General features: G+C 48.0%; 1 non-coding gene across 1 annotated transcript; it reads left to right on the forward strand.

The window, feature by feature from the left end:
• Positions 1-8,274: 8,274 nt before the first annotated feature.
• LOC114809807 lies at positions 8,275-8,412 on the forward strand. Its single transcript, XR_003757583.1, has one exon. It is a non-coding gene; the product is annotated as a small nucleolar RNA SNORA7 (small nucleolar RNA).
• The last annotated feature ends 7,500 nt before the right edge of the window (positions 8,413-15,912 follow it).

Below are 15,912 nucleotides of genomic sequence, written 5' to 3' on the forward strand. Positions count from 1 at the left end.
TAAATTGCTGATCCGTATACATGGATTTTCTCCCTTTATTCTACCCTCTTTTGGCCCCACAGCACTTTTACAATTCATTTATTTATTTATATTAATGTCTGTCCCCCGTCCCCTCCACCCCAACCCCCACCCCCTGCCACCAGACTGTAAGCTCATTGTGGGAAGGGAACATGTCTACCAACTCCGTTATATTATTCATTCATTCATTCAATCGCATTTATTGAGCGCTTGCTGTGTGCAGAGCACTGTACTAAGCACTTGGAAGGTACAATTTGGCAACAAATAGAGACAAATCCTACCCAACAACGGGCTCACATTCTAGAAGGAGGGAAACAGACAACAAAACAAAACAAGGAGACAGGCATTACATTCTCCCAAGAACTTAGCATAGTGCTCTGCACACAGTAAGTGTGCTCAGCAAATAAGATTGCTTACATAAGTTCTATGGCATTCGAGGGTGGGGTGAATATCAAGCTCTTAAAGTGCACAGACATGCAGAAGGGAGAGGCGGGTCAGGGAAATGAGGGCTTAAAGGGGGACGACCTCTTGGAGATACGTGTGTTTTGAAAGTGGGGAGACTGGCGGTCTGTCCTATGTGGACGGGGAAGGAGTTCCAGGTCAGAGGGAGCAACGTGGCTGCTTGCAGAAGTTCTGTGGGGTTGAGGGTGGGGGCATATCAAGTTCTTAAAGTCCGTAGACGATGCAGAAGGGAGAAGGGAGTGGAGGAAACGAAGGCTTCGTCGGGGAAGGCCTCTTGGTGGAGATGTGTGCTTTGAAAGAGGGGAGACTGGTGGTCTGTCCTATGTGGAAGGAGTTTCAGGTCAGAGAGACCACGTGGTTGCTTGCATAAATAAGTTCTGTGGGGTTGAGGGTGGGGGCGTATCGAGTTCTTCGTTCAATCGTATTTATTGAGCGCTTACTGTGTGCAGAGTACTGTACTCCAGCGCTTAGAACAGTGCTCCGCACATAGTAAGCGCTTAACAAATACCAGTATTATTACTGAGTTCTTAAAGTCTACAGAAGGGAGAGGAGAGTCGAGGAAAAGATGGCTTAATCGGGGAAGGCCTCCTGGAGGAGATGTGTCCTTTGAAAGAGGGGAGACTGGTGGTCTGTCGGATGTGGAGGGGGAAGAGGGAGGACGTGGGAGAGGTTTTCCTCAGGAGGTGGCGCTGTTGGACTGTTTGAGCGCCTCCACGGGGCGGCTACTGCTGCCGCCGCCGCCGCCGCCAGAGGCTCCAGTCATTCATTCATTCAATAGTATTTATTGAGCGCTTACTATGTGCAGAGCACTGGACTAAGCGCTTGGAATGGACAACTGGGCAACAGGTAGAGACCGTCCCTGCCCAATGACGGGCTCACGGTCTAATCGGGGGAGACAGACAGGCTGGGGCCCCAGCCAGACATGCGGCAGCTGGGCCCCAGAGTGGCCCGGGTGCGGTCTCGGGAGGCCAGAGGAGCAGTCTCAGCCATCTGGACTTTCTGTGACCCAGTTTGGGGGGGAGGGGACCATCCCTCTCTGGCCCTAGACCCCTAACAGTTTGATTCTTTAATAATAATGGTATTTGTTAAGCGCTTACTATGTGTCGAGCACTCTTCTAAACTCTGGCGTAGATGCAGGGTAATCTAGTTGTCCCACGTGGGGCTCAGAGTCTTAATCCCCATTTTACAGATGAGGTCACTGAGGCACAGAAAAGTTAAGTGACTTATCCAAGGTCACACAGCAGACAAGTGGCAAAGCTGGATTAGAACCCACGGCCTCTGACTCCCAAGCCCATGCTCTTTCCACTGCGCCACCCTGCTTCCCTGGAGCTGTCTTTCAGCTGGAGCTCTGGGAAGCAAGGACTGAAAAGCCTTGCCCAGCCTAGTCCTTCCCAGTTTAGCCCTCATTCATTCATTTATTCAATCATTTATTGAGCGCTTACTTGTGCAGGGCACTGTACTAAGCGCTTGGAATGTACAATTCGGCAACGGATAGAGACAATCCCTGCCCAGTGACGGGCTCGCGGTCTAAACGGGTAGAGAAGGACAGCAAAGCAAAACAGAACAAAACAAGACCACATCATCAAGATAAATAGAATCAAGGGGATGTGCACCTCATTAACAAAATAAATAGGGTAATAGATAATATATACAAATGAGCACAGTGCTGAGGGGAGGGGAAGGGGAGAGGGAACAGAAGGAAAGGGGGGCTCAGTCTAGGAAGGTCTCTTGGAGGAGGTGAGCCCTCAGTAGGGATTTGAAGAGGGGAAGAGAGTTAGTTTAGCGGAGATGAGGAGGGAGGGCCTTCCAGGACAGCGGGAGGACGTGGGCCAGGGGTCGACGGCGGGACAGGCGAGAACGGGGGACGGCGAGGAGGTGGGCGGCAGAGAAGCGGAGTGTACGGGGTGGGAGGTAGAAAGAGAGAAGGGAGGCGAGGTGGGAGGGGGCAAGGTGATGGAGAGCTTTGAAGCCAAGAGTGAGGAGTTTTTGTTCCATGTGAAGGTTGATAGGCAACCACTGGAGGTTTTTGAGGAGGGGCGTGACATGCCCAGAGCATTTCTGTAGGAAGATGATCCGGGCAGCAGAATGAAGAATAGACTGGAGTGGGGAGGGACAGGAGGAAGGGAGACCCGAAAGGAGGCTGACACAATAATCCAGTTGGGATATTAGGAGAGATTGTACCAGCAATGGATTGAGAGGAAAGGGTGGATCTTGGCGATATTGTAAAGGTGAGACCGGCAGATTGGTGACAGATTGGATGGGACTTGCAGCAGCTGGGCCCCAGCGTGGCGCGGGTGGCATCTCGGGAAGCCAGAGGAGCAGTCTGTGCGATCTGGACTTTCTGCGACCCAGTTTTGAGGGGAGGGGACCATCCCTCTCTGGCCCTAGACCCATAACAGTTTGATTCTTCAATAATAACAATAATAATAATGGTATCGTTAAGAGCTTACTATGTGTTGAGCACTCTTCTAAGCGCTGGGATAGATGCAAGGTAATCTGGTTGTCCCACGTGGGGCTCACAGTCTTCATCCCCATTTTACAGATGAGGTCACTGAGGCACAGAAAAGTTAAATGACTTGCCCAAGGTCACACAGCAGACAAGTGGCAGAGTCTGGATTAGAACCCAGGCCTCTGACTCCCAAACCCATGCTCTCTCCACTGAGCCACCCTGTTTCCCTGGAGCTTTCTTGCAGCTGGAGCTCTGGGAAGCAAGGACCGAAAAGCCCTGCCCAGTTTAGCCCTCATTCATTCATATTTATTGAGCGCTTCCTATGTGCAGAGCACTGTACCAAGCGCTTGGAATGTACAATTCGGCAACAGATAGAGACAATCCCTGCCCAATAACGTTTAGTTACGGTCTCAATGGGGGAGACGGACAGCAAAACAAAACAGAACAGCCTAGCCCTGGAAGAAGAGCAGTTTTCAACTGGGACTGTCAGAGAGCCCTAAAAGCAGGCAGAGACTCTCTCTTTCGACTCTTGGTTGTTGATAAGGTGGCTGGCTGGCAGAGAGGTCTCTGCAGTTGGACTCTTTGGGGAGCTTCGGATAAGTCATTTCTGCCTTGCCATGATTAATTCTGTGGGGGAGGGAAGTGACTTAAAGGCAAATCTGCCTCAGTTTTCCTCAGCAGCAGAACTCTCCGAGAGGCTGCTCTGGAGAAATTTCCCCTTGTTTATGTATTCATTAAGCGATTACCAGCCGCCAGGTACTGTACTAAGTGCTGGGTGGATACATGCTAATCAGGTTGGACGATACAAACCATTTCCCACATAGGGCTCACAGTCTTCGTCCCCATTTTACAGATGAAGTAACTGAGGCACAGAGAAATAAAGTGACTTGTCCAAGGACAAGAAGCAGATAAGTGGCAGAGTGGGGATTAGAACCCAAGACCTCTGACTCCCAGACCCATGCACTTTCCATTAGGTCTGGTGCTTCTCACAGGGCCTCCGTAAGGTATTATAGATACTAGAATGCTTGGGAGTCGGAGGTCATGGGTTCGAATGCCGGCTCCGCCGCTTGTCAGCTGTGTGACTTTGGTTAAGTCGCTTAACTTCTCTGTGCCTCAGTTCCCTCATCTGGAAAATGGGGATTAACTGTGAGCCTCACGTGGGGCAACCTGATGACCCTGTATCTACCCCAGCGCTTAGAACAGTGTTCTGCACATAGTAAGCGCTTAACAAATACCAACATTATTATCATTATCATGGGAGGCTTGGTTCTCCCCAGGTTTCTAAAATGACTGTTGACGTCAGAGATAATGTGAGCAGTGTCCTACCAGGGACTCCAGGGATGCGTGATCAATCAGTAATGCTCATTAAGCACCTACTTTGTGCAGTGTTGTGCTGAATTTAGTACATTAGAATTAGGTGATCCCTGCCCTTGAGGAGATTACAATTTAGCAGGGGAGATAGACACTATCTATCTGAAGATGGGAGAAAGAAGGTAAAGGGAATATGCACATAAATTCAGGGTGAAGTGATAAGGTATGCAAAATAAGTACAGAAGGGCTCGGGAAGCTTGTGAGTACTTAAGTACTTAGATAGCAGTTGAGGGAATTTGAGGTGAGGAAATTAGAAATTAATTGGGGAAGGCCTGGAGGAGATGTGATTTCAGAAGGCCTTTATAGATAAGGAGAGCAGTGGCCTGTTTGGATATGAAAAGGGAAGCAGTGTGCCCAAGTGGATAGAGCACGGGCCTGGGAGTCAGAAGGACCCGGGTTCTAATCCCGATTCTGCCACTTGCCTGCTGTGTGACATTGAGCAAATCACTTCACTTCTCTGTGCCCCTGTGACATCATCTGCAAAATGGGAATTAAGACACTGAGCCCCACTTGGGATATGGACTGTGTCCAACCTGATTAGTTTATGTAATAATAATTATGGTATTTGTTGAGTGCTTACTATGTGCCAGGCACTGTACTAAGCCCTGGGATAAATACAAGGAAGTCAGGTTGGACACAGTCCCTGTCCCACACAGGGCTCACACCCTTAATCCCCATTTTGCTCTTAACTCCCAGGTCCATGCTCTATCCATTAGGCAGACGCTGTCCACCCCAGAACTTAGTACAGTGCTTGGCACATAGTGAGTGCTTAACAAATACCTTAAAAAAGCGTAGTTTTTAACAATGTATAGCCTAAATTTCTCCAGAGCAGCCTCTCAGAGAGCCTGTGAGGTTTTAAAAAGCCCAATGTCTCCGATTTTGGTCCCTGTCCCTGTTATCTATCTGAGGGACATCAGTGATCAATCAGGTCCAGCAGGCCCAGACCTAGCTGGGGCGAAGGGACTCGAGGTGTCAGCACCACTGGATCTTGGGCCTGACTCAGTCCCTTAATAAATAGTACCTCTAATTTGAAGAGCACCTTTGCTATTTTTTATGGTATTTGTTAAGTGCTTACTATGTGCCAATCACTGAAATAAGCACTAGGATAGAGATGAACTACTCAGGTTGGACACCATCCATGTTTCACGTGGGGCTCATAGTCTTACTCCCCATTTTACAGATGAGATAACTGAGGCACAGTTAAGGGACTTGCCCAAGGTCACACAGCAGACACATGGCAGAGCTGGGATTAGAACCCAGGTTCCTGTGACTCACGGGCCTGTGCTCTATTTTCTAGGCCATGCTGCTCCTCAAAATTTTTGCACGTCTTATTCCAAAAGTTTTTACATGAGCCTTTTCATTTTGTCCTTACAATATTCCTATGAGGTGGGAAGGGGAAGAATAACGATCCCCAGTTTTCAAATGAGGAACCAGCAGCCCTCATGAGGAAACTGCCCGAGTTTCCACTGCAGACCATTGGAACCCAGAGGTTCCCAACTCCCGGGCCCATACACTGTCCACTAGATTATGCTGCCTCCTTGCTGTTCTGTAGGATGCCATTTAGCTCTTCTTAATGCCTAAAGTGCGGTCAAGAAATAGGGTTGTAACTTCTGCTTACGGTGCCCCAACCCCAGTGATCCTTTCCAAGACACTCCTTCTTAGAGCTCAGGGGAAGGGGGGTGGGAGGGAACTTTCATTCACCTCACCTCCAATTAGACATATCCATCTGCAGGTTGCAGTTCCTCCAGGAATCTAACTTCAGGAGAAAATCTGAACCTAAGCCCCAAGACTGAAAGGAAAAGCTGTTGCTCAGACCCCAACCCTATAAGTAGAAGTCAGAGGTCAGTGGAAAATCCTTCTTTCATTCAATGGTACTGAGCTCTTACTGTGTGCAGAGCACTATACTAAGAACTTGGGAAAGTATGATGAAATAGAGTTGGTAGATGCAATCCCTGGGCTCGGGGAGCTTACAGTCCACTGGGGGAGACAGGTAATAAAATCAGCTACAGATCGAGTAAGTGGCAAAATATAAGGATATGTACATAAGTGCTATGGGGCTGAAAATGGGGTGAGAAAGTGCATAGAAAATGCAGAAGTGTGGACGAATAGGATGGGGAAATGAGGTTAGTCAAGGAAGGCTTCTTGAAGGAGACATAATTTTAGTGGGACTACAGCACCCGCACAGAGTTCTCCCTTTCAGGACTGGCATCCCACGGGGCAAGTAAATGGGCTAGTTCCCACAATTTGGGAGTCCTGCGGGCTGGTCCAGATTTGACTTGGGGACTGGGGGGTGGCTGTCTGAGCCAGTGACACCAGCAGTGGCAGGGGGAAGGATGAGATCTCACAGGGGCACCCCTGAGGCCCCTCTCCCTAGCCTAACTTTTGCCTGAGACCCTTGGGCCCTTATAGGGCAGACTGGTTTCAACCTGTCAGCAGTCTGTATCAATCAGTCAGTCAATTGTATTTATTGAGCGCTTTCTGAGGGCACAGCAGCGTACTAAGTGTTTGGGAGAGTACAGTAACCGCAATATAACAGGCACATTCCCTGCCCACAGCGAGCTTGCATTCTAAATCTGAGATAAACCTTATTTAAAAAAAAAAATTACAGATGTGTGCAGAAGTGCTCTGGGGCTGTGTGGTGCAGAAGAGAATGGGAGAAGGAAGGAAGGAGGGCTCAGTCAGGGAAGGCCTCTTGGAGTAGATGTGCCTTCAATAAGGCTTGGAAAGTGGGGAGAGTAGTTGTAGGGGCATTGGACGTGAAGGGCTATGGCTTTGGCCCGAGCTGTCTCCTTGTCCAGGATCAAGAATCCCTGGGTCTCCCAGGAAGGGAGAGAGCAGAGCAGAGTCCTGCCTCTGCAAAGCTCAGCCAGATCCTGGGCTCGGGGCAGACGGAGACCAAAGGGTCTTGGGAAGGGCAACCCCTTCCCTCCACATTCACAGCCTTGAATGAGCTGCCGCAGGGCTGACCCAGAGAAGGCGGAGGGGAAGGAGGAGGAGGGCAGGAAGATTAAGCCAGATCCAGATCAAAATGAGGAGTGATTAAACCCTTAGTTGAGGGGTTTTTTGAAACGATTATTAAAATAATCAGAGATAACAAAGAGAAAGGAGACTTCCTGTCCTAGGCTAGTTCTCTGAGTCAACACTGCTTCCTGTGTTTCCCTAACTCATGTGTTTGCCGAGGGGGCTCCCCACTGGGCCTGTCTGCTGATACTTAATGGTTTGATTTGCATTCTATTTACAATGCAAAACCTCTGGGTCTCTGCCAGCCTAGCTATTCTGCCTGAGCTGGTGCCCTTTCTTCCAGTGGGGCTTTCCCCACCCTCCAGCAGAACTGCCAACTTTGATCTTGTCCTGGGGGCATAATAATAATAAGTGATGGTATTTGTTAAGCGCTTACTATGTGTCATGCACTGTTCTAAACCCAGGTTGTCCCATGTGGGGCTCGCAGTGTTAATCCCCATTTTACAGATGAGGTAACTGAGGCCCAGAGAAGTTAAGTGGCTGGCCCAAAGTCACACAGCAGACAAGTGGACAACCCGGGATGAGAACCCACGTCCTCTGACTCCCAAGCCCAGGCTCTTTCCACTAAGCCACCCTTCTTCAGGGGCCAGAGGGACAACCCCGGGTTGGAAACCGGGAACTGCTCCCATTCAGGCTTCCATGTGGGAAAGACACCCATCTTCACCTACAGCTGTGATGGTTTAGCGGAGGAGCGAGCCTCTATCTCCAATGGCTTGAGAGTGGGGCAAACATGCTACAGACAGCATTCACAGCCCCTGGGGTCTAAGGGTGGAGGTCCACTTTTAGGCAGAATAGAGTGGACAGGGAATGTGTCTCTTTATTGTTATACTGTACTCTCCGGAAGAAGCACTTAGTACAATGCTTTACACATAGTAATCGCTCAATAAATGTGATTGAATGAATGATCATGTCTACCAACTCTACCTGTACTGTAGTCTCCCAAAAGGTAGTTTCCCCTCTCAGGGTCGCACCTGGAGAGTTTCCAGTACTCAACCAGTCTCGGCTAGGGAAGGGGGAGTCAAGCAGAGGTCTACCCATTCCATTCCTAGCTTGGGCAGTGGCTAGTGAGGGGAAGGCAACCTGCTACAAGTCAAAACTCACCCGTGCTGGGCAACAGCAACAAGGGAGAGAGTAAAGGTCAGAGACTCGAATTTACTGTGTGGAAGGCGGCAATGGTAAGCCACTTCCATATTTTTACTTTACCAGAACGATTGCAGATGGAGAGCAGGGTGTTCTGGGCGAGATGTGTCCGTGGTGTCGTGGGTCGGAAACAGTTTGATGGCATAAGACAAGACAAAAAGCTAAGTACAGGGCTCTTCCCACCATAAGTACTCGATAGATATCATTGATTGATAGATTACTCCTCTCCATTTTCCCCCTCTCGCTATTGCCAGTCAGTGGGTCAGCAAAGGGAGATGCCAAGTTTTGAATCTATGAGCATCTATAATTATGGCATTTGTTAATTGTTTACTATGTGCTAGGCACTGTACTAAGCGCTGGGGTGAATACAAGCAAATAAAGTTGGACACAGTCCCTGTCCCACGTGGGGCTCACAGTCTCAGTCTCCATTTTACAGATGAGGGAACTGAGGCACAGAGACTTGTCCAAGGTTACACAGTATGCAAGTGGCAGTATGGGGATTAGAACCCATGACCTTCCGATTCCTCGTCTCATGCTCTATCCACTATCTCATGCTTCTTCGAGGTGGAGGGTTGAGATGGGAAAACAGACTGGGTTTTCTGGGGGTGGCAAGGCTGCCGGAATTTGGGACTCCCACCTGACCATCTGGCCACTTTCCCTGCCCTTCTTCTGGGAATTTAATTCAGAGGTAAGTTGAGTATGTCCCCTCCTGACACCATTTCCGTGATGTTCTCCGACCAGCCTGGCAGCCAGGAGAGGAGGATGTTTCAGATCAACTGCCAAAAGGTTAAACGCTTCTTAGTCTTCTCTCTGATGTTCTCAGAGAACTTCTCCAAACCTCGTCCAGAACCCCCTGATGGTGAGCAGAGCCAACTAGCAGTCCTACGATCAGGAACAGGGCAAGCAAGAGCAAACTTGCTTGGAGAAGCAGCATGGCCTAGTGGAAAGAACAAGGTCCCAGGAGTCAGAAGACCTGGATTCTAATCCCAGCTCTGTTGAGTGTTGTGTGTACTTGGGATTTAAATTCACTGTGCCTCAGTTCTCCTGTTCTTCCTCCTACTTAGACTGTGAGCCCCATGTGGAACAGGCACTGGGTCCAACCTAATTGACTTGTATCTACCCCAGGGCTTAGAACAGTTTGACACATCATAAGCACTTAACAAAAACTATTTTTAAAAAAACACCAAATACCCCAACTTCCCACTTGCAGCTCTTCTCACATGTACCAGGAGTTGATGCCACTCAAGTGCCCTTCAGGGGCCTAGTGGTCCCCAGCTTGGTTGTTCCTAAGGTGAGTCCAGGTTATGAATCAATCAGTAGTGTTTACTGAACATCTACTATGTGCCGGGCACTGTACTAAGCACTTGGAAGAGTGCAGTAGAAGCATCCAGGAGACTGACAGGAAATGAAATTAGATGATTAGGCACGAGCAAAGCAGGATCTTAGCTCACCTCTGCCTGATTGGATAACCGGCACCGGCCCGGGTCAGTTAGTCATATTTGTTGAGTGCTTACTGTGTGCAGAGCACTGTACGAAGTGCTTGGGAGAGTACAATATAATAGACACATTCCCTGCCCACAACAAGCTTCAGTCCAGAAGGGAAGACAGATATCAATATGGGCTAGTAGAGGTCAATGGAATGAAGAGTCTCTCGATTCCTGGTGGCCTTTCCGCCTTGCTCTGCCCAGTTCCTAATCCCCAGAACAAAGTCTTTCCAGAGCATTGACCGCAAGGTCGGGACACCTGGATTCCCCTAAAAACTCCCCACAGCCTGACTCTGGTCAGACTTCTCCTATTTCTGGGCCTCAGAGATACCAAGGCAGTTTTTATTTTTGTGAGGAGGAAGGAAATAGGATGTAAAATAATTTGAGCTTTTTGGCGAGAAAGCAATATGGAATTCAGAGTGGTCATCCTATTTATTCTCTCCCACCCTGATTTGGGCTTGTGCTTCCTCTCTGGGGATTGAAAGTCAGGTTTCAAATTAGACTAGCAGCTGCCATTGAAGACAGAGACATTTAGCCTGCAAAAGAGAAGGCTCCAGGTTGTTTTAATAGCCTCCAAGCCTCTGGAGGGCTTGTGGAGGCTGATGACCAATTTCTCCATTTCCAATGAATTCAAGGAAAGAGGAAATGGGCTTATGCTGCAGCAGGAGAAATTTAGGTTAAATATTTATTTAAATATCTGGAAGAACTGTCCTTTCATTCAGTTGTATTTATTGAGCACTTACTGTGTGCAGAGCACTGTACTAAGCGCTTGGAAAGTACAATTTGGCAACAGATACAGACAATCTCTACCCAACAATGGGCTCACAGACAGGAGAGACAGACAACAAACCAGTAGACAGGCATCAATAGCATCAAAATAGATAAATAGAATTATAGATGTATACATATTAATAAAATAGAATAATAAATATGTACAAATATATACAAGTGCTGTGGGGCGGGGAAGGGGGTAGAGCAGAGGGAGGGAGTAGGACTGATGGAGAGAGGACAAGGAGCAGAGGAAAAGGGGGGCTCAGTCTGGGAAGGCCTCCTGGAGCAGGTGAGCTCTCAGTAGGGCTTTGAGGGGGAAGAGAGCTAGTTTGGCAAATATTTTAAACTAGGAAACATTCCTTTATCTGGAATGATTTAGATGGGGCCCTAGGGGCAGGGGGTAATAATAGTAGTTGTGGTATTTGTTAAGCGCTTACTGTGTGCCAGGCACTGCAATAATCGCTGGGGTGGATACAGGCAAATCGGGGTGTACACAGTCCCCGTCCCACATGGGGCTCACAATCTTAATCTCCATTTTACAGATGAAGTAATTTGGGCCCAGAGAAGTGAGGTAACAGGTCCTTCCCAGCCTGAGGACTTAGTCCTCATTGCAGATCTGGGCCAACAGGATTCATTTCAAGAGTATTCCCAAGGTTGTGGAACTGACCCGGCAGTAGGTACTCAAATTGTGTATGTGGGGATGGGGGGATTCTCCATAGCTACGGCTTGTCCCACATGTACATTTATATTCTCTCTCTCTCTCTGCATGTGGGTTTTGCTTATGGGAAATAAGCTGGAGGGAATGGTTAAGAGGGGAAAGGGCCCCTCAGCCATTAGCCATCCCAGGCTCCTTCTTCTCCCCACCATCTCCCCTCCTCGCCACCTCCCCGGTCACTTATTAACATCCCAGTGACTCTTTTACACACACGTCCACTGGGAATGCGTTAAAAAGAACCTCCATGAGAGAATGGCCTAGAGAAAAAAAGAGTCCTCCCTTTCACTGCATCTCCATGGCAACCCCTAGCGTTCACAATAGAGATCCATGGGCAGGCCAATGTGGAGCTACTTTCTCTTCAACTTGTACAGAGAGACGGGATGTGTGAATAAAGCCAGTGGGCAGGACATGCACAAACTGAACAGGACTCCTGGGTACAATCCACGGTACGTTCACACTGCAGCAGGGAGTTCCACCCAACCCAGTCCCAGTGGGAGAGGGAAATTTGGAGAGAAGGGGATGGGGGGAGGGACATAGGGTGATAGAGAGAGAGGGGAGGGGTGGGGGAAGGAGAGGAAGGGAGAGGGAGTAGAGTGTGTGAGTGTGTGTGTGTGTGTTTTGCTGGGGAGGCAGGGGCGGGGAGGGTGGGTACCGAAACCAACCCTCTTTCTATAGAACACAACAAAATGGTTACTCTTTGGCTCCGGGGTTGGGGGCTGGGAAGGTGAGGAGGGTAGAAGCAGCATGGCCTAATGGATAGAGCATGAGGATGGGCCTGGAAGTCAGAGGGACCTATAATAATTATAGTGCTATTTGTTAAAATCTTACTGCGTGCCAGGCATTGTACTAAGCACTGGGGTGGATAACTGTTTTGATCCCTATTTTACAGATCATGGCTCAGTGGAAAGAGCCTGGGCTTCAGAGTCCGAGGTCATGGGTTCGACTCCCGGCTCCGCCACTTGTCAGTTGTGTGACTGTGGGCAAGTCACTTCACTTCTCTGTGCCTCAGTTGCCTCATCTGTAAAATGGGGATTAACCGTGAGCCTCATGTGGGACAACCTGATTACCCTGTATCTACCCCAGTGCTTAGAACAGTGCTCTGCACATAGTAAGCACTTAACAAATACCAACATTATTACAGATGAAGGCGGGACACGGACTATGCCCAACCTGATTGACTTGTATGTACTCCAGCTCTCAGTACAGTGCCTGGCACATTGTAAGCGCTTAACAAATATCAATTAAAATAGAAGATGAATGTATTTGTTTTATATTCTGTGTACCTGGGTGGAAGGAAATATTTGCAGTGAGTTTAGAGTTGTCTCCCTTTGGTCCAGTTGCCCCCCAGTTTTTAACTTACTTAGAGAAAAGTCGTGTATATTTGGAAAGGGATTTGGAAGCTGAGAGAGAGATGGGTTGCTTCAAGAAACCAAAGAAGAATTATTAATAATAATGATAGTGGCATGCATTGAGTACTTTATTATGTGGTCATATAGACATAAGATAATCAGGTGAGGCACAATCTCTGTCCCACCATCTAAGTTCCTCCACTAATAAGGAGAAAGGAAAACAGGTATTTAATGCCCATTTTATAAATGAAGAAACTGAGGCCCAGAGAAGCTAAATGACTCACTCATCCAAGGTTACACAGAAGGCAAGTGGCAGAGCCGGGATTAAAACCTAAGTCTGCTGACTGCCAAACCTGTGCTCTCACCCTCTAGACTGTAAGCATCTTGTGAGCAGGTGTATTGTACTCTACTAACTGATTAGTACAGTGCTTTGCACAAAGTAAGTGCTCAATAAATACCACTGATTGATTGATCCACTAGGCCACACTGCTGTGATGAGGAACAGGATAGAACAGTTCCCACCAAGAAAACGAAACCCAGAATAGCAGGGACTAAGAAAATCAGCTTCAATTTCCTTTCTGCTCCTCACTCTCTGAAGTAAATGGTGAAAAGGCAGTGAGTGTATTGTAGTAGAAACAGCTTGAGACTGAGAGTCAAGAAATGTAGCTTCTAGTGTGCTCTCAGATGTGAGCTCCCTAAAGGCTCCCTTGCTCCTCTCCAGTCCCTCCCTCCTCCTGCCTCTCCTTCAACTCTCCCATCCTTCCCAGCAATATCTCAAGAGGAGGTCTCCTGCCTTCTCTCCCCCTATTCAAAGTTTTTATTGAAGTCACATTTCCACAGAGAGGCCCTCCCTGACTAAGCCCTCATTTCCTCTTTTCCCATTCCCTTCTGGGTCACCCTGACTTGCTCCCCTCGTTCATCACCCCCACGGCACTTATGTACATATCCATAATTTATTTGTATTAATGCTTGTCTCCCTCCCCCCACCCCCCACGGTAAGTTGTGGAAAGGAAATGCATCTATTGTACTGCTGTTGGTGCTCTCCCAAGCACTTAGTACAGTACCCTGCACACAGTAAGCACACAATAAATACGGTTGATTGATCGATTCTAGCCCTAATATAGGTCTGCTGGATGGTCGTGGGTAAGTCATTTAACCTCCGTGTGCCTCAGTTTCTTCATCTATGAAATGAAGGTAATAATGCCTGATTCTTTCTAACTCGCAGGGATGTAGGCTAAAATGAGATGATAAATGTGAAAGTACTTTGAAATAATAGAAGTGCTAAACACATTTTTGTTACTGGGGTTCAGGACATTCTTGTGCTCAAGGTTTTGTCTCAAAAATAATGGGTGCATATTTGCATATAAATGTGTATGCTCTTTGCAGATCATTCTTTTCCTGTCAAAACATAGAAAATTCCAGTTCAGCCCCGCTGCACTTTTCAGATGCTCCTCATCCCCTGCTGTGTCCACTTGATTGAGCTCCTCTGTGTTCTGGCTACCTCCCCTCTAAACTGAGTCTGAGACATGGCAACAGGGAAAGCAGAGAGGGAACTGAGCCAGAGGTGTGGGGGAGGAATGAGGGAGCCCCAGGGAAGACCAGAGTTCTTTCTCACCCCAGAATGGGAGTAACAGGTTAGAAAAAGAGGCAGCTTCTTACAAACATACATAGCAGAGTGCAGCAGGATCATGGGCTTTGAAATGGGTGTCTGATGCCCAGCTTCGTCCCCCAGTTTTATAGATTATCATAGGTGAATCACTGGCAATGCCGAACTTTTAGATTAAAAGAAATTTAAGGCATGAGGATGAAAGTGAAGGAAGGTTCTTGAGGGCCCGGGGATTTGAGCAGGAAGCTACTATTTTCTTCAAGCTTCCCACTGGGGTTTATGATGTACAGTGCAAAAGAACAACAACAATAATAATAATGTGCACACTGCCTGCCAAGTGCTGGGGTAGAAACAAGATAATTAGATCAGACACAATCCCTGACCCACATCTCTAATTTATCTTAATGTCTATCTCTTCTGTGACTGTTGGCAGACTTCTTTTGGGCAGGGATTACCTCTAGGAACTCTATTGTATTGTACTTTCCTAAGTGCTTATTAAGTGCTCTGCACACAGTAAACACTCAATACCACTGATCAATTGGTGGGGGGTAAGTAGGAGGGAGAACAGTATTGAGTCCCCACTTTACAGATAAGGAAACTAAAACACCGAGGAGTAAAATCACTTGCCCAAGGTCACCCAGCAAGCAAATGGATTAGAACCCAGGTCTTCTTATTCCCAGGCCCATGCTCTTTCCACCAGCCAGGCCGTTTCCACTCCCTGTGGAAGTTCTTTGAGCTCTTTAAAAGAATGGTATCATAGAAATCCATTATTGTTATTATCACTGCAGTAATTTTCCCTCTGTGACCTAACAGGGAGAACACGTTTCAACCCTCTCCGAGAAGATGTCCATTTCTGGTCAACCCTCTGCCTACCAGTCCTGAAAGAGCAGTTTTCCTCATCCTCCAGCCTTCTGCCAGCCCTCCAGTCCTGGAACAGTGACAGCATGGGTCTCTTTAGCTGATTTTTCCCCTGGATCACAGTTTTATGGAGCTCCGGCAAGTCTGCAAGGTATAACTAACTGTTGGTCTACCCACAGTAGCTTCTTTGCCTGAATTGGGCCTGGTCTGGTAAACAGGACGTCCTGCAGCAGGGGAGAGGGAGAGATGAAAGGGACTCGAGCATTGATACAGGTTGGAGGCACTTGAAAGCACTGGAACTGGGCTGCTTTTATCTGTGCAGAGGGCCTAGACCCACTGACGGCAGGAAGGAGCTGAGCTGGGGGCTACAATTTTATTTTTTAAAAAGAGCTGAATAATGGCAGGGAGTGGGAATTAGATGTGGAGGCCAAAAAGTGAGTGGGAGTTGGGCCTGGGGTAGGATGGGAAGGGACGTCTCTATTATAGTTTTCTGCAGTCTGCTTCCTCGGGGCCAGGTTTCTTCAGCATCGCCATTTCCAGCTCTCCCAAACTTGGATCCTTCTTTTAATGGATCCAGTCAGTCAATCAATAGTATTTATTGAGTGCTTACTAGGTAGTGCACTGTACTAAGCGCTTGAGACAGTACAATATATCAGAGACATTCCTGC

Source organism: Ornithorhynchus anatinus, chromosome 2 (assembly GCF_004115215.2).
Source record: "Ornithorhynchus anatinus isolate Pmale09 chromosome 2, mOrnAna1.pri.v4, whole genome shotgun sequence".
NCBI lineage: Eukaryota > Metazoa > Chordata > Mammalia > Monotremata > Ornithorhynchidae > Ornithorhynchus > Ornithorhynchus anatinus.